We start from the raw sequence: 27,472 nt of genomic DNA, 5'->3' as shown, positions 1-27,472 counted from the left end.
AATAAATCCCTAAAATTTGAGATTTGGAGTCAGTGGTCCTTTGGAGTTAAGATTTGATTTTGTTGATTATGTACTAAAGATTGAATTTCCTCCCCTCTACACTATTTAGCAGATAAAAAGATCCTGGCGACCAGAGAGGATTCTTGGTGATGGTAAGGTAGATAAGAATCCAGCTTCATCAGTGCCCCCATATTCTACCGACCTACAGTTGTGGTCGCTCCCTGGATGTATTGATCTAGCCAAGATGTATGATCTCCACCCATCGGCAGAGGGGATATGTATGTACATGGGAGAAATGTATGAGGAGCAAACATTGTGGACCTTTGATAATTTACACACAACATATGGAGTTCCCCGGTTAAGGAGTCAAAGGTCTACTCTATGTCAAGAGACGCAATACAGTGGTACGTTACAGTGCCTTGGTGCAGCAAGCCCTTGACACGTGGAAGGCAGAAAAGGCAGGACCCAGAGTATTTCAACCACTGCAAGTAATTGTAACACATGTGGCGCACAGGCAGGCAGTCCTTTGCCATAACGCAGCACTGTTGTGATGGGAGCAGTGCTTGAGTGCAGTATACAGTGATAAAAACTGGACTGCATGTCTGTAATATGTCAAAAAGATTTCCAAGAATTCTAGGTTTTGATACACACAATTTAATTATATTCACCACACACACTTCACTCCGAAGCACATAGGACACATGTATCTTGAAGCATCCAACAAATGCCCCAGATGTAATGAAAATTAAGCAGATGTTTAGCACATGGTGTGGCGGTGCTCAATTGTCTCTTTGTTCTGGGTAAAGGGCTGCATGGGATGACGGAAGTGACTGGAAGGGTCTTGCAGAAGGAACCTGAGGCAGGCCTGCTAGGACCGATGGCTCGGCCGAAGTGGTTCAAATATGTATGCTCTTTAAAGATTTGGCTGTGCTGCTGCCAAGGCTGCGAACACGCCCTCCCTTGGGACTGGTGGAAAGATGTTTTAAAATAGTCACAGGCGAAGTTTACTGCAATGTCACTTCCTTTTGGCCGGGGTGATGGGTGGGAGGAGGGGGGAGCATTTCTAGCAAATTGACACCTATCTGGAGGAAGTGAAGGCGAAGTCTGACAGCAGACCAACCTGAACATATAGACTCACTAAATGAATACATGTGAATAGGCATGCTGTACGTGCAAGGAGCATGGCTGTGCACTATACTCATAATGACCGGGGGTCCTGATGTTCCTTGCATGTTCATGACTCATGCTCTCAGCTAATTACAAGTGCTCCATCCTCACCCTACTTGCGAGGTTAGATTGTCAGGGAGGCGTGTTAGCATTTAGATGAAGGCAATGTTGTAATCAGGATAGTTTAGATCTTTAACTGAGTATTTTGTATGATATCCCCTTTCTTTCCCTTTTTTCTTTTTCTTTTTATATTTGGGTGACCTACTGTCCTCCATACTTCACCCGGTGTTTTATTAATGCTTTTCACTTACTGGCAGTTGATGGTATTGAATCTGCATATGCAGGGCCTGAAATGCATGATACACGCTCATTGTTGTAAGCATTGCTCTTATAGTTATATAGATGGTAATCGGGGTAAACTCCTGTATCCTGTATGCGTTAAATGGCGATCAATTGTTTATGCAATATCCTGTATTCTAATGTATGTGCTTTAATGTTGTTCAACAAACAAATTCAAGATAGGCCACATAAAAGCATTATTTAAAAAAAGAAAATATTCTCTATCATCTCATCATTTGTATAGAATATAGAGAAGCCCGTATGTCTCGTCTTGAACTAACACAAAATAAACAAGAAGGAGAGTTTAACTTTTCTGACCCTCATTTCTATCACAATCCTTTCTTTTTAAAACAAACCTCTTACTGGTTATCAGTTGATAAGGTAGGTCATACTACCCTTTGTCTTGAACTAGGAAGACATTTTAACTATCCTATTTCCTTTAAGGAATTTCTAACCTTCACACAAAAAACAATGTTTATGTCTCTTCCAGTAGATTATTAACACCAACAATCTTCTCAAATCTCGGAAAGAAGGAACAATTTAATAACTCTTTGTGATGGAATAATAATGTCATCAAATGTAATGATATAACCATTTAGTGGGAGTATGAGAGGAAAATGGTTTATAGTGGGTAAATCAACTCTTTCAAAATAACACTACATTTTGTTCTAGGAAACTCAATGCTTTTCTAATCTACCACCTTTCCAAACTAAGAAAGTTATAAATCCTTAGTTCGATTGGTCTCAGACACATATGACTGGTTACAATCAAATTGTTCAAATGACACATAGAATACTACTTTTTTGGCAATACTATCTCCATTTCCAAACTCAATCATTTACAAAGTTCTTCACCCTTCTAATGCAAGAAATAAAAGACATTGAAATACAATGGGAAAGGACCTCAATGTTTCTTGGCCAATTAATCTATAGCTTAAAAATGTTTAAATCTTCCCGCTGTGCTAACACAACACACCTTCTATTTTTAATTATAACTGCGTATTAAAACGTCAACAACTCTGAATAAAATTAACCCTGCTGTTCATCATTCATGTTGGTCACACAACGTCATTTACTCTGATTTGAAACATGAGTATATTGACAAGTAAATAATACATGATTTCTTTTTAAAGAGTTTTTGGTGTGTATGGTATTTTTTGTTATACTAACTTACTCTTAGGTAGTCTCTCCGATGCCTGGAAATGTTGTTCTTTAATGCTAATATTACAAATTTGTTGTTCACAGTTCCAACAAACGATTAAGAACTTGAAAAACGGGAGGAGCCTAGCGCGCAACCAAGATGGCCGCGTAGGTGCGAGGCTCCCGAGGACCTCCGCGACCTCCTGAATTAATCCTGGCTATATCCTGTCCTTTTTGAGGGGACTGTGTCGGTGAACCCGAGCTGAGGCGCCACCCGTTTTCCGTGTTCGAATCGGACCCCGAACACCGGCGGGAGCGCCGATCGAAGGTTGCGGCCTTCCCCGTGCCGGCCCCCCGGATTGGAGTAGTGGGGCGATCCGGGGACAAAGTGAACAACAGCGGCGGGCACGGCTGGGTGACTCGCGTACCCCGCGCGTTCACTTTCACTTTTGCGCCCTCCTCGCCTCCAGCGAGGTAGGGTCGCGAAGCGGGGTGCGGTGGTGTGGTCTTGTCCAGGTGCCCGGCTGACCCGCCTGCTGTGGATCGTCCTGCGGTGCGGTGGCCGCCCTCCCCCCCCCGGACCCCGTGAACGGGTCTATCGGCCCTTTTGAGGAGATTGGCACGACGGTGGGAAAGCAAGCATGTCCACCAAACAAGATGGCGACCGGGCGAAGGTGAAGACGACCCGCCGTGGCCCGGCGCACCAATCCAACAGTATGGACCGCTACACTCTCCAGAAGGGATCTCCGGAGACATCGCGCACGTCCCCGGCGGGCCTGACGGAGACACCTGCCCAGCCGGTGGACCTGACCCTCCGGGACGTCATGGGCGCCATCGCGGAGATGAAGGCCTCGGTGGACCAGCGCTTCGACACCCTAGCGCAAAAAATAGACTTGGTCCTTGTGGATGTGAGCCTGGTGAGGGCCGACCTGTCTAAGACGAATGACCGGGTCGATTCCCTGACCCACACCACAACGGGCCTTGAGACAGATGTGGCGGCCCTCCAAAAGGAGGTGCGCCGGCTTGGCCAGGCGAGCGCCCTGATGGACCGGCGACTGGAGGATTCCGAGGGTCGGGCCAGGAGGAATAATGTTCGTATTGTGGGGGTGCCGGAGGGACGAGAGGCGGAGGTCGCCGACCTTTTTGTGGAAGATCTAATCCTTACCCATCTGCAGCCCCGGGGCCTGAGTAAGCTTTTTGCGGTTGAGCGTGCTCACCGGGTCCCTGGGGGCAGGCCGAAGGCCGGTGCCCCGCCGCGGCCTCTCATTGCCCGGATTTTTAATTTTCGGGACAGGGACGCTATCCTGCAGACCTCCAGGCAACAGGGACCGGTCAAGCTTGACAACATGGATGTGCGTTTCTACCCAGACTTTACTCCGGCGGTCCAAAAGCAGAGACTCAGTTTTCTCGGTGTTAAACGTCGCCTGCGGGACCTGAACCTAAAGTACTCAATGCTCTTTCCAGCTAAGCTAAGGGTGGAGGTGGAAGGTCGCACGCACTTCTTTGATCGCCCCGAGGCGGCTGGGGACTGGTTGGACACTCTGCCTGATGATCGGGGCCGGGGGGGTGGGGGGGTGCGGGCGGTGGAGAGGGCCTGCCGGATCAGAATTAAGGGGTGAATAATAGGCCCTGCTCGGGACAATACTTCTTTACCATTTCTCGATCGTGTATGTTCCCCTCCTATGGAGGTCGTACGGGGTCTGTTGGGGGCTTCCCTCCTCCTCTGGGGTACTAGTTAGTCTTTCTTTATGGGGCGACAGGCACACTGCACTTTGGGGGGGCTGACTGGGCTCATGCAGGGGTGCAGGGAGGGGGGAGTTCTGTTGGGATGGGGGGGTGGGGGGGGGTGTGTTGTTCGTTTGCACCGCAAGGCAAACCCTTTACTTTATCGCTGTTCTCGAAATGCTCTGTGGGGGACGACTGATTGCTTCTACGTATGATGGGGGGTAGGGACTTGGCTGTGTTGTCCTGGAATGTTAACGGCCTGGGGGATCGGATTAAGCGTGGTGTGGTCCTGCAGTTCCTGAAACGTATATCGCCAGATGTTGTCTTCTTGCAGGAGACACACCTTATAGGTAACTCCTTCCATGCCATGAATCGGCGGGGCTATCGTTTGGTGGCCCACTCGGGCTTCACTTCGGGGTCGCGGGGGGTGGGTATCATGATCAAGAACTCGCTTCCGCTGGAGATTGATGAGGTGCGTCATGACGAGAGGGGACGTTACACTGTCCTGGTGGGTAGAATGGAGGGTAGAGTGATTGTTTTCATGTCAGTGTACGTCCCGCCTGGGTTACAAGCTACTACATTTGCGGACCTGGGGCGCCTCCTCCTGGACCTCCCGGGTGGCCTGCTGGTGGTTGGGGGGGACTTCAATGCGGTAGTTTCTGGGTCTATGGATCGTCACCCCCCTAGGGACCTCCCCCGGGCACAGGCGTGGCTGTCCGGCCTTTTAGATACACTGGGCCTGGTGGATTGCTGGCGACTAAAGCACCCTACGCAGCTGCAATACACTTTCCACTCGGGCGCCCATGGTAGCCTCTCGCGACTTGACTACATCCTGGTCCCGGCAGCCCACGCTGGGAGGGTAGGAGAGGTGTGCCATCTGGCGCGGGGTATTTCGGATCACTCCCCATTACTGTTACATTTTGATGTCTTCCCGAGGGGGGAGGGCAGGGTGGCCCCAATCAATGCATGGTACTTACGAGACCCCACTATTCGTGCCGACTTGATTAAATCCTTACAGCGCTATTTTGACGAGAATGTGGGGTCTGTCCCTTCGGCCATCTCCCTGTGGGAGGCCTTTAAGGTAGTCCTCAGAGGGGAGGCCCTCTCCTTTATCTCCCATGCCCGGAGGCGTGAGCGGGAGGAGGTGACCCGGGTGGAGGCCGAGATTGTGGAACTGGAGGGTGACCTGGGGAGCGGGGTAACGGATGCCAAGTTGCATGTTTTGCACCTCAAGCAGGCGGCCTATAGGGCCCTCGTCACGGAGGCGGCCAGGGGCCTCAGTAGAGAGCAACAGGGACGATTGTATGATGTGGGCGATAAGGCGGGTAAATTGATTGCGTGGTTGGATAAGAGGGAGAGAGCGAGTCGTGTGGTGCCTTTGATTGAGAGGATGGATGGTACGCGTGTCACCGAGCCGGAAGCCATCGTCTCCTGCTTCGCGGATTACTTCCGCGAGGTGTACTCCCCAGTTTCCCCTTGCTCGGAGGAAGATTCCCATTCCCTGCTTCGGGACATAGCGCTGCCCTCCCTTTCGGTGGAGGACAGGGATTCGCTGGACGCTCCTCCCACCTCGGACGAAATTGCCCTGGCTATTCGCTCGGTCGCGTCCGGCAAGGCCATGGGCCCTAATGGTCTCCCCATCGAGCTTTACAAGCTGCGCCCGGATGTACTAGCGCCCCACCTGCGAGCGATGTTCCTGGCGGCCCACTCGCAGGGTTCCCTCCCGCCGGACCAGCGTCTGGCCACGATTGTGGTGATACACAAGGAGGGGAGACCCCGTGAGCGGGTCACATCCTACAGGCCAATTTCGCTCTTGAACGCGGAACCCAAAATCCTCGCCAAGGTGTTGGCCAACCGGCTGGTCGGTGTGGTGGGCGACTTGGTCCACCAAGACCAATCTGGATTTATACCCCATCGCAACACGGCTCTTAATCTGCGACGCTTGCACGGGGTGCTCGCGCGTGTCCCGTTTGTGCGGGAGCCGGCCATCTTGGCGTCCTTAGACGCCACCATGGCGTTTGACACGCTTGAATGGCCATACATCTGGGCGATGCTGGCGAAATTCGGATTTGGCCCGGGGTTCATTAGCTGGGTCAAATTGTTGTATTCGGGCCCATTGGCGCAGGTGGTGGTGAATGGGCGAGTCTCGGCCCCATTCGAGCTGGGGCGGGGCACGCGCCAGGGTTGCCCCTTGTCGCCGCTCCTGTTTGCACTGGCCTTGGAGCCCTTGGCGGAGTGGCTACGGTGGCACCCTTCTATCCGTGGTCTCCGCTGGACCCCTGAGTATGAGGACCGCGTGTCCCTCTACGCCGATGATATCCTTTTGTATCTCGCCTCCCCGCGCAAATCGCTGATTGTCCTGGTTGATGTTTTGCGCTCCTTCGGGCGTAACTCAGGCCTTGTCATCAACTGGGCGAAATCCTGCGTATATGTGCTTTCCGGGGAGGCTCCGGCCCTACCGCGTGACTGCCCGATCCAGATTGCCTCCCAGGGGTTCCGGTACCTGGGTATATATATCACTCTAGACCCGGAGGCCCGCTATGAGCGGAACTTGTTGCCCCCCCTCCAGCGCTTGCGAGAGGATGTCGCGCGTTGGCGGCGTCTTCCGCTCTCGCCACTTGGCCGAGCGGCCTTGTTTAAGATGATGTCCTTGCCGCGCTTTCTGTACGCCCTCCAGAACACTATGGACTTGGTACCAGCGCGCTACTTCCGCGAGGTGGAGGGCCTGCAGCGGCGCCTGTTCTGGGACGGGAGGCTGCGTATTGCTCTGGCCAAATTGACGCTCCCGTGGTACGATGGGGGGGTCGCCCTCCCGGACATTAAACGGTATTACTGGGCCTCCCAGCTAGCTGCAATCAATCATGGCCTTTACGGGCCCGCCTTGAACCCGGCATTTGAAATGGACAGGATGCTCCTGCCCGGTGGCGATTATAATCGAGCGCTCTATTCTGGCACGCCCGACTCCCGTCTGACGGGACCGACGCGTGTCATGGTGCGTGTATGGCACGCGGCTAATGCAGCTCTGGGATGGAAGGACCGTTTGACCCGGGCGTCACCGCTATATGCGTCTGAGAGGTTGGGCTCCCTGTGGACATCGAAGGGCTTCGAGAAGTGGGACACGATCGGAATCAGCACGGTGGGAGATCTCTGGACGAGGGGGGGTTTCAAGACTTTTGAGATGCTGCAGACGGAGTTTCAGCTGCAAGGCAGTGAGTACTTTCGATACTTACAAGTCCGCCACGCGCTGGCCTCCGTCTTCCCGGATGTTGCGTCCATTCCGGAGTCTTCCCCCCTAGAGGACAGGGTGCTGGATGGCCATGTACCAGACAGCACGATCTCCCTTATATATAAAAAACTGATCAATGACAGATCGTGCCTGCTGACTGGCCTCCGCGAGGCCTGGGTTGCCGATGGGCTGGAGCTGGACGACGAGGATTGGATCTCCGCGGTGGCCTCTCCGAAGGAGGTGGCCATCCCGGCTCGCCTTCGTTTCGTCCAGCTCAAGATCCTTCACCGGGTTTACGTCACGGGGCCGAGGCTTCTACGTATGGGCTTTGCTGGTGACGGATTGTGTAAGCGCGGCTGTGGTGCTTTGGCAACTTTCATGCATATACTGTGGGAGTGCCCGAAAGTGGAGCGATTCTGGCGTGGTGTGCATGAGGTTTTGCGTGTGGTTACGCGTGTTGCACTGCTGCCTGAAGCGAGGAGATGCTTGCTGAATGTGTGGGAACCAAATGATTATTCGGTCCCGCAGACGCGGTGGGTGACTCTGGGATACATGATAGCGAAGCGTGACATTGCCCAATTGTGGGGATCCCAGAGGCCCCCGGCGGTGTTGGCCTGGAAAGAACATATGGATTGGTGTATGTTTCGTGAAAAAGTAGTGTATGTGGCGAGGGGTAAGCCTGGGGCGTGGGTGAAAATCTGGAGCCCCTGGAACGCCTACCGTGGGGGTATTTGTGAGCCGCCACTCCTACCGGCAGCCTCGCCAGCCCCATCTCCTTAGCCGACCCCCTCCCTCAGCCGTGGGCACGTGGCTCCCCAGTCCCTGCTATACTCCCATTCCATGCCTGTAACTTTTTTATCGTGCAATAAACGGTTTCAAAAAAAAAAAAAAAGAACTTGAAAAACTCCAAACATATCTAATTTCAAGAAGTGTGGTATGGCGTACATTACAATAATAGGCCTGATAGAGCATACGGGAATCCTATCTCACTCATCATCAAACAAGAGCACCTTCGGTCACCTGTAACAATCTTTCTTAATGCATTATCAAAATCTTCTAATCTACGTCAATTAGCTTTCAAAGAGGTCCCCAAGCCCCCTTGAAATGCTTACTTATTAGCTTTATAGTGACTATATGTCAAACATTGCTACTACTACTCTTTTTATTCTGCGCATTTCCTTCATTTTTTTAAATATTAATTATGATGTTGTTATATTTACCTTGTTTTCTTTATGCAAGTTTTATTAAGCTTTTGATGGACTTGCCATTCTATTAATTTTAACATGTGCCCCTACCTTTCTCCTTCTCTTCTTTCCTACTTCCTTTGTCACGTCTAATGTTTTATTATTTTAACTTTATGCATCCGAGTATATACATATATTTTAGTTTTTCTAATGCACGGTTTTCAAAATGGGATTGATTTTTTCTGTATGCTTATTTATGATGCCTCTTCTGAAATAAATCTTTTCCTTAAATTTAAAAAAAAAAAAAAAAAAAATAAGGAATATAAATGTTATGCAAGCCTTTACAAACTCCAACTAATGAGCACATAAACGCAAAGAATAATTACTTCTAATTGTCACTTTTGTACATTATCTACATCATATCTGATCTTTGACAGTGGCATTTTTAAGTGTGACCTAAAAAGGGGAAGGAGGATTACTGAAGAGCCACGATATCTGCAGAGAAGAGCAAAAATATACTTTGGGTTTTTTCAGTCTGTCCACCATTGGTTGTTTACTTATTTTCAATCCCTACAGAAAATACTTAAATGAAACATAAAACAGTATTAATAACACTGCGGTACAATTATGTTTTCTATACTTGTGAATTTTAATTAAACCATCATATAGAAACATGAGTCATACATGAATGCAATTAACACAGCAGATAAATGCAAATTCGTATGTCAAGTGCATAGCTACATAAGCTGTTTGGCAATGAAAATTTAACAATACACATTGACCAAATACACATCACATATAAAGTATCCACCCCAAAAAACTGAACCATTGACATATTTAATAAGTTATATAGTTCTAAAAGTTCTTTCCGAATTAAATTCATTCTAATTGACCTCAGGTGACTGTCGGTGGCTGAGACTTTTTGCAAGAGTTCCACCCTTATCCTTTGGGTATGCCCAGACATGGGTTCTGTGCTAACTGTGCCACAGGACTCAAGCAATCCCTCAGCAATGAGACCTTAATAGGTGGAAACCGGTAAGGATTTGCTTTTTTATAATTCAGATGGGGCATTGCATCCGTGGCGGCTCGCAGAGGCAGTGCTGTGGAGCGGTGAGGCGGGGCGGGGGAGGGGCAGGATGGGGAGGTAGTGGAGTCGGACATACGACGGCCAGGAGTAAAGTAAGTAAGTAAATAAATAAATAAATAAATCTATTTACCTTGCGCTCGCTGCATCGCCGCTTGCGCCTGTTGCATCGCCAACTCGGCGATGCAGCGAGCGCAAGGTAAATAGTTTTATTTATTTATTTACTTACGTATTTTACTCCTGGCCGTAGTATGCCCAACTCCATGACCCCCCCACCATGCCCCTCCCCCTCCCCGCCACACCGCCCCGCAGCACTCCCTCTGCGAGACGCCACTACCTGGCATAGCAGGTAGAACTGAACTGTTCCTACTGGAGCAAGATCAAAGCTCATTTGCATATTTCTGGTCTGGAGAGGCATAGTGGGCATGCGGCCTTAGTGATTGCCAGTGGATGAAACATTTTGCAAGCATTCCACTCATCACCTTTGTGTTTTCTCACATCCCCTAAAGACCACTATCTTTGAATCCCATTCTATTCCCATGATGAGGCTTAGTTGTCCTATATTTTTTTTAAACTGCTTAATCTAGTCTTCTATTCACTACTGAATTCCCAGTCTTGTAGATGCATTCCCCAGTTATGCATGCAGCAAACTTCTTCCTCGCATTCCTATGTCAAAGCTAGTTGCAAATGATCAGCATTCTTCCTAAATATTGCATATCTGTAAGGTGATTGATAGTTCTCGATACTAATGCATAAAGGATTCTAGAGCAAATCTCATGTATACGGGAAAAACATGAAAAGACATGTTGCTCTATGCTATGTTTCCTCTGTTGATCTAATAAGCCTAGATAAAACATTACTCTTACTCTGTAACCATATCTTTTTTGTTCTTTACCGAGAGGGACCCTCTCTTAACTGTGTCCTAAATGGAGTGAAAAAGTCCCCAAATCATAATTTTGCTGTTCCAAAAAACTGAGTAATAATATTACTAATTTGGGTGTAAACATTTACTATGGCTGTATCTGGTACATTAGTATTTACTAGAGCGATATCCCAGCCATTTAGTAACCCACTTAATAGAGATTAAAACCCCTCAGGGTTCGCTTTAGGCATTGCCACTGCACGTGGACCATTCCAACCCCCAAGTGAAGAGTAGTTTGTGTGATAAAAAAACAACACCCCCATCTCTTGTCTTTACTGCACCTAAAGTAGTAATGTGCTTTCTATTTGTATTTTGTGTGGACGCATATGTGCTCCAACCAGCCTCCGTTTCGCATAAACATTTAGGCCTCTGACATTCCATGTCATCACAGTGAGTATGATGGTTATGTATGAAGTCTAATTAATTAGAACCTTCAGTAGAGTATGCTACTATATCTATTTATTGTGGACACAGTTTTCTCCTCTTGCTTTCTGACCCTTCAATCACCAATCGACTCCATTAACTTGGAGTTCTGTACTCAGGGAGTAACAGACTAGGTGAGTCACATCCTGCTAAGGTTCCTATGGCACACGTAGAACCATGATTTTTAGGTCTCGCCGACCCAGCGCTTGCGCTGGTCTGGCGAGACCTTAAGTAAGGGCTTCAAAAAATGCTACCGCCGGCGCGTGCTTGAGCAGAGGCGCCATATGGCGTGATTACTGCTGCTTGCGCACATGCACTGCAAGCTGTGGCCGGTGGTAGCATTTTCCCCCCGCGATCCCTTTAATGGCTGCGCGGCCAATGCTTGTTCTGTTGGTGGTTTACGTACCCATCCTGCTCCACTGGAATGCATTGAGAGCGGTTTTACAGTGCGAGAGCAGCCCGGCACCACTGGTGAGTGAGAACTGACGAAAGCACTTCAGAAATGGATGCTGCAGAATCATCTTGTTACTCTATTTTACGTAGCATCCACAGATGCTATTGTCGCCTCTCCCTCAGTACACAAAGATGCCTGGTCAGAGCCATACAAATTTTACATTTGTTGGCTTTGACAGTGCTTGTTGGTTTTTGGGCACATGTTGCTTTACATCTCTTGGAGTTTGTGGCAGCTGATGTGAGTAAGATTGTAAGTGTGTGCATGTGTTTACACCAGTTGTACGGGCTCGTTTGCTTTAAGGCTCGGAGTGGATGCACTAAAGTAACCACACATACTGCTTTAACCAATGCCTGGCGTCATTTTAGTGAAGATTGAGAGAATCTACGTGGTGTTTTCTCCATTTAGGAACAGAATAAACACTCGTGTTCTTCAAAATTGTCCTTGGACCTCGGTTTGCTCTTCTGTGAGCTAGCTGCACTATGAATCGTATGCAGAAGGACAGTGGTACACTTTTTTTCTACGGTCGTTTACTGTTAGAAAGTGTAAAAGTGAAGGGTCGGGGGCCTGGCGATATTAAATCATATACTTAGCTAGACTACTACTATTAAGGAGTGGAGTGTGAGTATTAAAACGTCCCATATCAATAGTACAACAGAAATTAAGTATTCTATTAAAGTGAGAGCTCCATCGAAAACGGCAGCAAATAGCCCACCAAAAACCCCGTAACAGCCCCGTAATGGCCATAAGATATAGCCAATAGGAGGAAAAAACAGGATAGGAGAGAGTAGCGACACTACAGACTACAGGTGCCACGCATAGGTCAGGATTGACCTATTTGCCTGTTGTTAGGGGGGGTGGGATCCAGAAGGGAGGGAGACAGAGGGAGGGGGAGGGGGTGGTGGGGGGGGGTAGACACATACTTAGGAGGTGATTGTGAGTACAGTATATATAAGGAGGATTGTCGATGCAGGATGTGCAGTAGCGTAGCAAAAAAAAAACTGTTGACAAGGAAATAATGAATATTGAAATATTGGCGGTACAGGTATATATAGAGTGTGGGGGGAAAAAATAAGTATTACGATGACTTGTAGGATAGCCTCAATAAATATCTGTGGCCTAAATGAATTAAATAAGAGGCTTAAAACCGCCCCCCTGCTAAAATCGTTGAACCTCGATTTAGTGTGTCTTCAGGAAACACATATTGAAGGCAATAAAGCATATTTATTGGACCAGCTTGGCTTTAATGTTTTAGCAAAAACTAATCAAAACACAAAAACAAGAGGTGTGGTGATACTCGGTAGGAGACAGGACACGTTGGTTAGGAGAAAGAAGGAGGATCAATGGGGTAGATGGGTTATGGCAGAACTGAGTTTTAGGGGAGAAATTATTACGGTGGTCTCGGTGTATGGGTCCACAGGAGATGATCCGGAAATTTTTCAGTTTCTAGATACAGAGTTGGCACACTGGCCGGAGCCTATTATAGTATGTGGAGATATGAATATACATATTGCAGACAGCAGCTTTTTAGATCCTACCAGAGAATACACAGGGAGGAAAAAGAGGACTTACACAGCCTTGGCAGATATGGTAGCACACAACCTATTGGAAGATCCTTGGCTAAAATGCCACCCAAATTTAGATGGGAGTACCTTTTTCTCAGCCCCTCACCAGGTGATGGTGAGGCTTGACTATTTTTTAATAACAAGAGGACTGTTGGATGGAGCTAGAATAGATAGGGAACCAAGGATCATTTCAGACCATAGCCCGTTAGTCTTATCTCTAAAAATTGGGCAAAGGAGAAATAGAGAGCTAAGGCAATGGACGTTTGATAGAACATTGCTTCAGGATGAACGGTATCGGGAAAGAATGAGCAACTGGATTAAGGATTATTGGGAGATAAACAGGGGTACATCATCATCGGGGATAGTATGGGATGCTTTTAAAGCAGGAATAAGAGGAGAAACCCTGAGCTATGTAATTAAGGACCAAATAATGTTGAAGGCAAAAGCTGAACAAATTAATAAATCACTTGAGGAAGCAGAAGAAGCACTTAGGATATCCATACTTACACAATCACCAATAGAGCAGATTTTACTGAAAATAGTTGCTCTTAAGGCAGAAGCTATGGATGAGATGGGGAAAAAAACAGTAGAGAGGTATATAGCAAATAAAGAAAAGGTGTATGAACTTAGTGAAAGAGTTGGCCATATACTGGCTGTCCGAGCCAGACAAAGGGATGCGCTGGCTGATATCAAAGAGATCAGGAACTCTCAGGGAAGTAGGGTCAAGGAAGTGAAACAGATAAGAGAGGTTTTTAAACAATTCTATACGGAGCTCTACACAGAAGATGCTCCTGTGGGAGAGGAGGATGTAAGGACATATCTAAGTGAGATAGAACCCTCAGTGATATCGGAGGAAGATAGGCAGGGGCTAGAAGAGGTATTGCACTTGGATGAGCTGGATGAGGCCCTGAGGGAGTTACCATCTGGGAAGGCAGCTGGTCCGGATCAGATTCCGGTAGAATTTTACAAAACTTTCCAATCATCCCTGGTAAGAGAAATGTTTAATGTTATGTTGTTAGCTCAGAAGGGTGAGTTTGTTCCAGAATCATGGGGTGGCGCAGAAATCATCGTAATACCGAAGAAGGGTAAACCTGTAGATCTCCCGGGGTCTTACCGCCCCATTACTTTAATGAACGCAGATGTTAAGGTGTTCTCCAAAATTCTGGCGAAAAGGCTGTCTAGGGTAGTCGAATCAGTGGTAACCCCTTCTCAACATGGATTTATCCCGGGTAAGGGAACAACTCAACATGTCAGGCAAGTAATTACGGCATTTGATGCGGCAGGCACTCCAGGAGACCCTATGGCAGCTCTGTTTTTGGATGCTGAGAAAGCATTCGATAGGGTCTCTTGGAGGTACCTATGGGAAGTTTTGAGATGGTTTGGTATAGGGGTAGGATTTATTAAGGCTCTGCAGACCTTATATATAAACCCGACGGCCAAGATAAAGGTTAATAGAGGACAGTCATCCGCAGTCAGGATTCAGAGGGGAACAAGGCAGGGATGCCCTTCTTCCCCGCTCCTCTTTGCCTTATACCTTGATCCCTACATACGTAAGTTAGAAAGTAATGCACAGATTCCACCACTAGTTTTAAATGGTTGTAGATTAAAGACATTAGCATATGCTGGCGATGTGGCTATTCTAACTGCAAAACCCTCAGAAGCTATCAGGGTAATTGAAGAGGAAGCTGCGCGGTTTGGCCAGTTCTCAGGATACAGTCTGAATAATGGTAAAACTCAGATAGTAAAAAATCAGTGGGCAATTTGTAATGACGGCAGAGTGGTGGGAGCGGCAACCTATCTTGGGGTGCAAATTACGGCAGAAATAGATAAGATTGTAGAAAACAATATGACACCACTAATAGCCCTAGTTAAAAAGGATCTGGAAAAAATGAACAATCTACATCTCTCACTGGTAGGCTGTACAAATATCATCAAGATGTTTGTTTTACCTAAATTTTTATACTTTTTCAGGTCTATACCCCTACTGTTTGAAAATAGTTGGTTTAATGGCCTAGAGTCTATATGTAATAGGTTTATCTGGGCACATGGCAAAACTCGAAGGGCCTATAGGTTCATGACATTACCCAGGGAAAAAGGGGGATGGGGGGCACCTGACTTTAGACTGTATTATATGGCAACTGTTTTACAATATATACAAGGTTTAATAGGGGGGAATACTGAGGATGCAAGAATGTATAACATGTCTACTGGGGTGTACGCTGCTGTGTTAGGGGCAAATTCTTATAATTGTTTTTTAAAATGTATAGATTTTAGTTATTTCAAGAGAACTAGGTTTAAAACTGTTAAGGCAGCAGTTACGGTATGGAACGCTTTCTTAAAGAGGGTGAAGATGGGGAGGTTTAATAGATATGTGCATTTAACTAACAACAGATCGCTCCCACCGGAAATATTTGATGATCAGATAATGGCAGAATGGGCAACAAGGGGGGTTACGCAAATAGGAGATTTGTTCTCCCAGGATGGTTTCAAGCAATTTTCGGATTTTCGGATTTGAGAACTACATATGGTTTAGATAATAGGGTTTTTTTCAAATATTTGCAGATTAGAAGCTCCTTTAAAAACAAAACGGGAGGTCCTGCAGGCTTTAATAAAATAGAAATAATGGAGAAAATTAAGTTGATGGGGGATTGCTCAATAAGGTCATTTTATGCAGTCCTCCTGAAAGAAACCCAGGATGACCTGGAGAAATTTGGCATGAAATGGGCGGTTAAAATAGGAGGTGAATGCAACCTGTTTATCGAATCGTTGAACTTAGGACGCACAATATTAAGTGCAGCCCCTCTCCAGTCTCAACACTATAAAACTATAAAACATTATATTTTTTATATTTTACGCCTGCAAGGATAGCAAAATGGGGTGGGATTACAGGAATTAACTGCCCTCGCTGTGATGCGTTAGAGGCAGATAGTATACATATATTTGCTACATGTCCCCAGCTACAAACACTGATTAAAGAGATAGAGGGGTTTTTAGCAAGGTCACTAGGTATAGTGATTTCTTTGGTACCATCTTGGATCATGTTAGGAGTGGCTGAAGGGGAGCAAGAGCAGTATGCAGAATTTTTGTTTGTGATAATGGCTGTCTATAGATTGACAATAGCTAGGGCTTGGTTAGACAAAAACCCACCAAAATTCCAAACGTGGTTAGCAAATACGCTGTATGCATATAATATGGAGCAAAATATTTATGCCCGGAAAGGGAGGAGAGGAAGAAGTTTGGGGAGAAGGATCTGGGAGCCAATAAGTAATTGGAAGGAGAAGCAAAAGTAAGGACGACTGAGCCTCCTTTATTCTTTGTATTTTCTTAACGTTTTTTCAAGGTTTTCTTATTGTACAATCAAGGTGATAAAAATAATAGAAATTAAGGAGAATATTGTAAACTGTTCAATGTAAGAGATACTGTACTTACTTTTGTTGAGAGAAAAATAAAAAAATTTAAAAAAAAAATTTAAAAAAAAAAAAAAAAGAAATTAAGTATTCTATGTCCAAATCGCGGGTGGGAATGACCTGTTCTTCATGGTGCTGTGGCATTTTCATTTATATTTTATTGAAATAAACTGTGGCAAAGTCCTTGTTTTCGTTTTCTCTATGGGTGGCATTTCAAACGCCTTTGAAGTTGCGTTGAAGTCCATCAGTTACTGGACTGATCATCTAAATCTTTGTTCAGATTTTATGATTTGTTTTGTTTAGATGTCTGTGGAATGCCTTTCCCAATCTGCTGACCATAGACTGAATGTTAATTAGGAAATAACTAGCCCTAAGCGCATACTATACGTGACACTGTTATGTTTTGCTTTTAGGTTGCATTAGCGTTGCCATTGAACATGTGAACAAGCATTGGTAAAGCCATTAGGTCTCGCATTTGGGACTTATTGGCTTAGCCAGTGGTTTTTAGCATTATGTTACTGTGTATATAGTACATATTTTAAGTAAGTAAACGCTTTGAGTTTGTTAACGTTCGTAACATCTCTTTGCTTCAGTGCCATTTTGTATTATGTTTGGAATGGATTTTACTAAGTAGTGGCAAATCCAAGTGATCTCCGTTCTAAAAGGCTGAACTTAAAGGTTTTACCAATGCTTCTTTGGTGCACGCGAGATGAGTCTCATTTAGGTGTTTGAGTGAGTTCTAGTTGTAGAAGGGTGTTCATAATGGGGCACGATTGAGAGTTCTAGAGCTCAGGCTAAAGGCAGTTTAAGTGGGCCGTTACAGTGTTCAGATTACATACTGCCTCTCTCCAATGCATACATAGGGATGGCCACACATACCGTTTGTATTTACCAAAAGTATTTACAACAAAATCATTGTTATACATTTATTTCAAACTGCTAACAAGCACTCACAAAGCCAATATTTCTGGCTTGTTTTAGGCATATGCGTGTTCTACTGTGCTAAATCTGGATGCAATAGCAGAAAACTTACAAAGAAGCACCAAAATGCTGGTCTGGCAGCATGCTGTGTAAAGCACAGGATTGTAATTTGCATAATATAAGCCACACCCTCAATTACTTTGGCCAGGGCCCTTTCAGAGACCCACCCTTCCAATCTTTATCCCATTTAAATCACTGTATTCCACAATAGACTTTTGCCAGAAAAAGCTGAAAGTTGTCTAGTAGGCAAGATCTAAAAGCTGATTTTATCTAAAAGCTAAATGTCATTCCAAAACCATGACAGTTGCAGTGCAATAGATGTCATTCTCAGTATTTAAATTTTCCACAACAGTTGTCTATTTAATGTTTCTCCAAAAGTATTTGGCATATCAATGATTAAGAAACTAATGCCCGAAAACCATAAGATCTCCATTTCTGTTGTCCTTGTCCAAGTCCGCTATCGAACACTTCTTCAAAAAATTTACCTTTCTAAAACACCTTTAACTATTTTAATAATCGATGCTTATCATATTCTGTGATGGAAGTATGGTCATGTTCTGTAGCACAATTCGTCTTGGCCTCCAGCAAATAAATATAATGATAACTAGACTATTTTCTTTGTTGACTGTCATTACATGTGGAATTGGCATTTATATGGAATGTATTTTCTCAATTAACTTTCTCACAAAGGACCGTGAAAGTATAATGGTGTGATTAAGTCCCCCTTGACGACTGCAGAAAGCATCAATTGTTTCTAATCGAGTTGAATACCAAATTTGTGATGTTTCAACACTGCCACAAAACAAAGCAGTGACTCAGTTGTAGCACTTACAGCTTTGCCTTTGCAAGAGCTATGTAAGGCTAATGCTGCAATGTTCAACTGCAGGGATATTTATAGAGACTACTATGTGCCTCATTCTTCTTAATCTGAAAAATATTCCTTTCCTTAAAATTTGCATGCATTTCTACGTGTTTGAAGAAAATTCACTAGGATTATGCATGGACATTAATGCAAATTACCGTTTTCTACGCATACTCCCATCGCCCATGATTAATCTAAGCTATGCTGCAGTTTACATGATAAACACGAGTCACGTCTGGGTGACAGCATCAGACCAGTAGTCTGGATATTGCTAGACTGAAGACGAAACATTGTAAGAAGGGAAACAAGCATTGGCATCGCCAATAGGTCTCGCTTTTCGGACCTTATAAGTATTTAGTTATGCAGCACAATATCCTTGGTGCAACAACATGAGCTGTTGCATGGCTAAACACTTATAAGGTCCCAAAGGCGAGACCTATTGGCTATGCCAATGCTTGTTCAAATTGGTAGCAATTTTAATGTGGTAAAATGTCAATAATAACTATTAACAAACAGGACTAAAGCAAACATATGGTAATACAAAAATATAACATCCATGAATCCGTTCACACCTCTACTACAACCAAAGGTCCAGTGTGCAAGGGTAGATGGGCGACTGGTACTTTTCTCAACAATAAATGCCGGCCTTTCCTCGAGCGGCAAATAAATGGCATTTAACATTTAAGCCCAATCCCCTTAAATTCATCTAATGTCTGTATTACTGAATGATGTGTAGAAGTATCCAACACGTCTCTCTGCAGCAGGCCTGTCCTAAGGGACTCTGGCCCATCTTCTTCATCATGTGCTAGTTGACCTTCTAAGCCCGTCTCTAAGATTGGTGGTGATACCGACATCCACTGGGAATAGTATGCACACATTATTTGGCTGATCACAGAAGCTAGACACGTATCAATCTTATACTGCTAGACAAGAGACTACCATCCGAATCAATTGACATAATTCAGGAGGTCACGATGCTCTCCGATCACAGTCCCTTCCCATATAAATTAGAGAGCAGTGCTTTAAATGGGACGGTACTGTCCGGTACACAGTACCAGCACATTTTTATTTTGAGCGGGAGAGTACCGGCACTTCTCAAAAGAAATGCTATACTTTTAATTGGAGAGTATCGGCACTTCTCAAAAACAAGCAGGTACTCTGTTACAGAGTACCTGCACTTCTATTTTTCCAATTCAAGCACTGCTAGAGAGAACAAATTATCCCAGTAAATAAGCAGGAGGGATATGGCGAATAAATGGTGCGCTATTAAAGGACCTAGTAATCACAAACAATATATTCCAAGGTAATATAAATTACGTGGCTCTAAACGATAATGGGGAGGTCAGTGCCGCTATTTTGTGGAACACTCAGAAAGCAGTACTCAGGGGGAACTTTGTAGCTGAAGCGGCACACCTAAAGAAAAGGAGAGGAGCTTTATTAATCCAGCTGAGGAAAGAGCTAACTGAGGCAGAGGAGACTTAAAAGTGCACACAATCCCCAAAAATAAAGAATTGGCCATGCGTGAACAAATGAAAACACTTGAAAATGAAAGATCAAATTATCTGCTAGCGAACTAGATAACCGTTTTTAAGAACTAGGCAAGAAGCTGGTATCAAACCACCTCAGAGCAAAACAAGCCAGAAGCCACACTGTGGAAGTGAAAATCACTGAATGCCTATTTTGCTCAAGAGGAAATGTAAGCCTTATTTACAGGGTGCATAGCTACCTAGGACATTGACTACTGTACAGGAAAAGTAAAAAAAAAAAACGATTTCAATGGAAGAGATTCTGAAGGCGATAGTCAGTGTACACCCGTCAAAGGCAGGAGGCCCGGGAGGGTTTAACACTAAGTTTCACAAACATTTAGGGCCGGATTTATTCATCTTTCAAGTAACGCAGTGCAGCAAAGTAACTTACTGCGCTGCATTACTTCAAAGGGAGAGAGCAGAATAGCGCCATATTACTAAGGTATGGTGCACTTCTTCTCTCCCATAGCGCTGGCTCACTTCAGGCAGCCTAGCCCCAACGCAGGTACCCTTGCACCACGGTGCATTACAAGCAGAATTGTTTTGTGCAGGAAGGACCTTCCTGCACAAAAACAATGCCTCGAGGCATTTTCCTCTTTCTATGTGTGCTGCAGAATAAAAAAGAAAAAAAGATTTTTGTTGTCGTTACGCCATCCTCTGAGAGGTGTAGCATATTTCACGCAATCCCAGGTTTGCACAGCTTTGTAAAACTGGGATTGAGTTAAATCCATTTGAGAATGCACAGGACGCCCATGCACCACCCATGGAATGGCTCCCTGAACGAAATGTAATGCAATGCAGCGCAAGGCCCTGCACTGCGTTACATTTGTTTACAAAGTCACGCACGGTGGAGCAAATCGGCCATTGCATGACTTTGTAAATACCTGCTAGCATTTTGTGTTGTGGCTGCGCTACAAAAGTGGCGCAACCACAACACAAAATGTTAGTAAATATGGCCCTTAGCGCCTCTAGGTTACCGTTATTAAAGGTTTGCCAGGAGACAATCGGAGAGAGAAAAGTAAAGCGCACCATAGTAGAATCCACAACATAGCTAATATTAAAAAAGAGAACACACTTGATAGCTGGGCCTCTTATAGGCCAATTTCTCTGCTTAACATAGAAGCCAAAATTCTAACTAAAACAGTTAAATTACGCAGAAGATATTTGGCGACCTTCTTCACCCCAACCAATCCGGGTTTATTTCAAGGAGACAGAAGGGAGGCAACACGAAGAAAACCCTCCATTGGATAGATGTTTGAAAATGAAAAAATAAAACTGTGTGGTGAGGGGTGGCGACAGCATGAGGCAACCCTGCACCAAACAGTGAGATGCATTGACAGCCAGTGCATTATAAATTACCTCCTGCTTGGCGTCCATATATATTTTTGACAGGGGGGGTCTCCATAATGGGGATGGAATAGTTTACTCCGCTCCTATGGCGGAACGACGTCCTTCAGTCAATATATAAATCTGGCCCTAGGTTTGTCACAAGTCGCATGTGACAAGAAAATCAGAGAAAGGTTTTCATACAAGGATTGCAGGAGCCCACGTATTATAACTACTATTATTGACTCTAACTCACAGGAGCAGTAGCTAGTAGTCACTGGCTGCTCCAGGACCTGTGGGACCAGGAGAAAGGGCTCTTTGCTAATCCGATTAAAATACCATAAACTTCTGGAATATGTTGGCTAAGCATGGATAGCTGAAAGAGAAAAACACTGTGGGAATAATCGTAACAGCTACCGTTGCTAAAGGGGAACATCCTTTACCCCGCATGCATTACTCCGCAGTGCCATTACCCCACAGTTTTTACTCCGCAAAATCTTTTACAACGCAGGGCTTTACACACCGCAAACTCTTACAACTCATTCCCCAAAGCAACGCCACGGTGGAGTTAGAATAGTAAATTGCGTTGTAAAGGGGAATGCGTTGTAATAGTTTACGTGTAAAGCCCTGCGTTGTAAAAGATTTTGCGGAGTAAAAACTGCAGGGTAATGGCACGTAGAGTAAAAGTGTGCAGGGTAAAGCGTCCTATTCGTTGCTAAATAATGCCTTATCAAAAGTAGGCATGTTATAATAATTTTGACAACTGAGATTTTTAAATGGATTTCATGTTTTTAAATATTGCTTTATGCTAGGAGCTAGCCTTTTATTGAGTGCTCCTGATCTGGGCAGACAAGAGACTTAAGACACAAGGAGACCAAAGGATTTGCCCAGGATAATACAATGTACAAAGCAAGGCTGAGATTAGAATGCAGGTCTCTGGGATCCACAGCCAACTAGCTATCACTCATAACCATCAATTATTAGAAATAATAACTTGATGTTTTCTTTGCAAATATTATTCTTAATTATTTATTTCATACTCTAAAGAAGGCAACTGAGCTTGTCATGTGTGCTATACAAGTGGCACTATTGGTATGTTTACATTTTAATTCTTCTGACCGATACCTTGTGGGGTGTAAAACATTCCATAAAGATTCATCACCTATAACACACACAATACTCTTAGTGGTATAAAACCTATGCATAGTGCTCAGACTCATCACGCGTGTGAGTCTGTTTTTGCAAGTAAGCGACTTCCCATGTCACAATAGGTTCTAAAGCGCACAACAAAAACTTCTAGAACAACTATGGCTGGTCAGACACCTCAAACCCACACCTCCAGCTGCCACACATTATGGACTGGCTCAGAGCAGAACATTGCTGGCGGAGGAGACGAGCAGTAGCGGTAAAAGGCCTGAGTCAGAAGATGGGTTCACTGATAGTATGTAATCTGCCAGTGCATAGAGACTTTTTTTTTTTTTTACAGATTTTGACCACAGATAAAATGACCACAAGGTGCAATGTTATTATAACGTTCTTCTGGGTTACTTTATTGGTCAGAGACAGGAAATATTAAACGCGCTGTATGTTTTCACTTTACTTAACACAAATTTCCAAATCTGGTGAAAACAATGCAAGTCCTTTTTCTGGCACAAAGGCAGAAGCCCCCAGAACGTCAGATGCTGTACACAGACCAGTGGCCCGTGTGTCAGGGCTGGGTGAAACCAGATAACGGAAAAAAGACAATATGATGATGAAGGCGGGGAACATGTAATTGGGAATTTTACCGTACAGTATGCCGTTAAGAAGTTTTTACATTCCATAAATCATATATTATACAGATTTACAATTTGAGGTACAAAGAGATGGCACAATTTGGCCTTGATCATTCAATATGAGTAATGTGATGAAGTCGGAGTTATAACTAAAGTGTGCAGGATTTAAGATTAAAATAAGTACATTTGAATCCGATAATAAAAGCTGTTTCTTGGATATGGAGATAGAGAACCTGCTTCACGCTAACATCATCAAAAAAGGTACAATTCAGCATTTAGCAGAATGGACTTAAGTAAGGAAAAAGGAAATAGTCCTGGCTTTCAGACTGGTGTATCAGTAGCCTGCAACTGTCTGCCTTAGAAGGAGGCTGGGAAGCATTAACACAAGTATTAGTATGAATGGGAAAGGTTCTATGCACATTTCCTATTTCCCCTTCACAAAACATAAAATTACAACTAGGCATGTTGTGTGTTTTTGTTCTGTGCTAACTTCGACCAGGGCCACAAGCAATAAAGCTGTGAAATAGACACACGGTCTGTGGCATTCTAGAATCAGAATGGAAAGTGGATAGTACTTTTAAAAATAGGAAAATTTCCTTTGCAGCAGTGTTTTACATGATAAAAACCTGGTGTTAACGCAGGCAAAACATTCATTAGCACCCCTTGCTGTGTGGCCCATAAAGGGAGAAAGGGGTGGTCTAAACAGTTTAGAACAAATGAGTTCCACCTTAACTCTTAATGTGCCGGTGATCCCAGAGACACCCTGAACATACACCTCTGTCATTCCGTGTCAGTACACTGGACACTAGGGTGCTGTTGACCCTAGTCTGGAATGGAGTTTCGGGGGATGACTACTGTAAGAACTGGAATCCGATATCTTCCCATGGACAGGTGCCAGGTTCTCAGAGGATGCTGCCACAAAGGCTCATCCATCTATCTCTCAACACCAGGGGAGTACTGAATCAAATTCAGAAAACCACTTCCCAGCTCCACGTGTGGCTCGAGATCCCAAAAGCCTACCACTGTGACCCACACTTGGATACCTCTGTGGCATCCCTCTGGAAGGTGTTCTGGGGCCGCAGAATGTGGTGTGTAACACGTTACCACTGTCAAGAAATAATAAAATAAACTAGTTTCTACACATTCGTATGTATATCGATTTGTGGAGAAAGAATCCAGGATATAAATCAGATGTGAAAAAAAGAATTGATACAAGTTGAATATTTGGAAATTCTGGGGCATATTCATCGTACTTTCACGCAGCACAATGCAGTAAAGCCGCCTTGCTGCGCTGCATGAAAGGGCAGGAATGTGAGTATTTAACATTATATGGCGCATTCCTGTCCTTTCCTTGTGCTGGCACACTTTTGGCTGCCTAGCACCAATGCAGGCACCCGTGTACCACTGTGCAAGGGTGCCTGCGTTATAAGCAGAATTGTTTTTGTGCAGGAAGGGATGCCTTCCTGCACAAAAACAATTCTGAGAGGCATTTCCCTCTTTATATGTGTGCTACAGAACAGTTGCAGCTGGCATCTACAAGGGGGTTGGCCATTGGAAAATAAAAAAAACATTTACCTTACACGATCTCCTCACTCCGTATGTCAGACCTCTTCTTACGTCGACGGCAGAGCAGGCCCCAGCAAGCTCTCTTGGCCAATCCTGGTGCAGCTCACATGCTGTTAACCAGCATGTGAGCAGCGCTCTGATTGGAGGAAGCGTCCTCTCTCGGTGCTCCACAGCGCACTGGAGGCCTGCACTTGCTCTCAATCCAGCTCAGACAGCTGGGTTGAAAAGTTTAAAGTGTGTATGTCTGGTTGGCCGTCACAAGACAGCCGGCCAAAGAGACATGCACACTTTAAACAGTGCACAGGGAGACCTCTGCACACCACTCCTCCCTGCTGCCACTCAGCAGGCTCCGCCCCGTCCTGACACTCGGTTCAGGACAGGATGATGAAAAATAAAATGGTTATAAATTATCATTTCATTTTTCATAAAATGGTAATGAATTACCATTTTATTTATCATCTCTAGGGTTTGGGGGACATTTATGTGGGTGACACGCCTCCGCTCTCATGGAGTAGCTGCCCCTGCTGTAGAATGTCACACACACAGAAAGACGAAAAAACATGAAGAAATAAAGATATTTCTCCTTGTAATGGAGAGGCGTAAAAATTGTACGCATTCCCAGGTGGGGAGCGCGCCAAAATCCATGGGTGGGTGCATGGGCTTGCGTTGTTCCAGATTAGATTTATCAAGCCATGCAGGGCCAGGCGAGAAATCAGGGCCGGGCAAGGTGGAAGGCCTGAGAAATCTGGCTTGATGGACGGAGCACTAAAGCTTTTCAGACACTTACCCCCAGTCACTCAGCCACTCACCCCCAGTCACTATTAGATCTGGGTTAAATCCATCATCCTTATTTAGCTCTCTTCCCCACCCCAGTTCAAACCCATCCATATGCAAACCAGTCTTGACCCTGTTCTTCACGGGAACAGGCCAGCCAAACTGTCAGGTCTTACCTGGACTGAAACAAGCATCCTGGGACCAGTTTCAAGGTAACACCCCTCATCAGCCAGGCTAGCTTGAATCCAGTGGCAAAGTGAGCAAGGGACCTACGTCTGGGCATACGCTGCTAACTTAGGGCGAAAAAGGCAAACACAAGGAGATGATGGACAGTGCACTGAAACTTTTCAGACACTCACCCCCAGTCACAGATCTGGGTTGAATCCATCATCGTTCTTTCACTCACTTTGCCACCCCAGTTCAGACCCAGCTATATGCAAATCAGTCTTGACCCTGTGCCTCAATGGAGAAGTCCAGCCTGAAATACCAAGTCAGGTCTTCCCTTGACCGGGAACAAGCATCCTGGGACCGGTTTCAGGGTAACACCCCTCATCAGCCTGGCTAGCTTGAATCCAGTGGCAAAGTGAGCAAGAGACCCACGTCTGGGCATACCCTGTCAACTTCGGGTGAACAATGCAAACAACAGAGTGGCATCACCCTGGCGCCTCGGGCGAAGCAAAACTATGATAAAAAATGGGCCCTTTGTCTGACAGATAGCCATGTAATTTTGATTTTTTCTGGATCGAATTGCGGCATGTGACTTTTGGACTTTGGGGCTGCACGTGTTAAATGTAAAAAAAAATAATAATACAAATTCAACTGTTAAATAAAAAAACAAAATACACCATAAGATGCAAAGAAGTAACTCCAAGTCGTGAATAACATATTTACAATTCACATACACCAACATTGATGGGATCCAATGAAAACCACTTTTAACAGGTCAGCTAGAATTTCCAACAGGGGAATGTAGAAGAAAAAGAAAACAGCACAGTGAGAATAGGCAATATCCTTCCAATAACCTACTGCAGTCACATAGATGTGATTTAAGTGCGTCAATAATAAATAGGTGTGCCAAACAAGAATGTAATACTTGCAAACCAGCCTGTATGATTATTAAAGAGGAACTCGCAGAGCGATGTGTCATATTTTCATTTATGTGCACACAGAACGCACCGCTCGCTCCTAGACACAAACAGGGTGGCGCTTACCTTCAAAACGGACTTCTTCTCAAGAGAATACTCTGAGCAACCCTGCCTTGCCTCCAGCAGGTTTACAAAAGTCCCAAAATGAGCCAGCGGACGCGGCTCAGCTGATAAATGACATCGTTTGTTTAAAAATCAATGAAAGCAGGGAAAGCACGGAAAGCTGTTCACGCGAGGAGAGGGACGGCGTTCTGGCTGGCAGCCAGTTTAAGAAACTCCTGTATTTTGGTAACTCCCAGAGCTGTGCAGTTCAGGACATGCTCGCGCATCAGGGGAAAGCTGCCCCTCCCCTCTAACACGCCCTCGTGGCTCCCCCGCCCCATGACACACAGCATGGATTTTTAACATTCTTAAGAGGAATGAATACATTAGGTTACTGGTACCTACGGGTTCTCCCAGCAAGAGGGGGTGACTGGTTTCTGAATTTTGAGTTACTCTCATGTTTTCCATCGCCCATATCTACAGCACCGCTACTTTCTGCTGTCTACATTCTGAAAGGACGTGATGTTTTTACAGTCTGGCTCCTTTGCCCCCTCTGCTGTTCAGCTGAAACCTCTGAAATCTGTACAGCAGCTGTAGTCGGGTAAAAGAAGTAGGGCTACGGGTTTTATGGTGTTTTTTTCTTTTTTACTTTTCAGTCTGCATTTATCCTTATTTCTTTTTTGCACATTTTATGTGTATTTATCCATATTTATTTTGGGTTTCGTGAAAAAAATGAAGCTGAAACTAGCATATTTCCACATTTATTTAACTGATAAAAGTGCACTCATGCTTGGATGCCTGAGAGGTTTCAATGATATGAAAACCCACATATGAAATATGCAC

At 45.1% G+C, this 27,472-nt stretch overlaps 1 protein-coding gene across 1 annotated transcript in view; it reads right to left on the bottom strand.

Moving 5' to 3' along the window:
- HACD4 (3-hydroxyacyl-CoA dehydratase 4) overlaps positions 1 to 26,917 on the bottom strand; it is a 234,004-nt gene extending 207,087 nt beyond the window's left edge. The window contains exon 1 of the mRNA XM_085634413.1: positions 26,654 to 26,917. The gene's annotated coding sequence lies outside the window, so the exon portion shown is untranslated. The remainder of the gene's footprint in view (positions 1 to 26,653) is intronic.
- Between the last annotated feature and the right edge of the window lie 555 nt (positions 26,918 to 27,472).

This window comes from Triturus cristatus, chromosome 2_1 (genome assembly GCF_964204655.1).
Source record: "Triturus cristatus chromosome 2_1, aTriCri1.1, whole genome shotgun sequence".
Lineage (NCBI taxonomy): Eukaryota > Metazoa > Chordata > Amphibia > Caudata > Salamandridae > Triturus > Triturus cristatus.
Note: the sequence above shows the minus strand (reverse complement) of the source record. Positions and strands in the feature narration are given on the sequence as shown.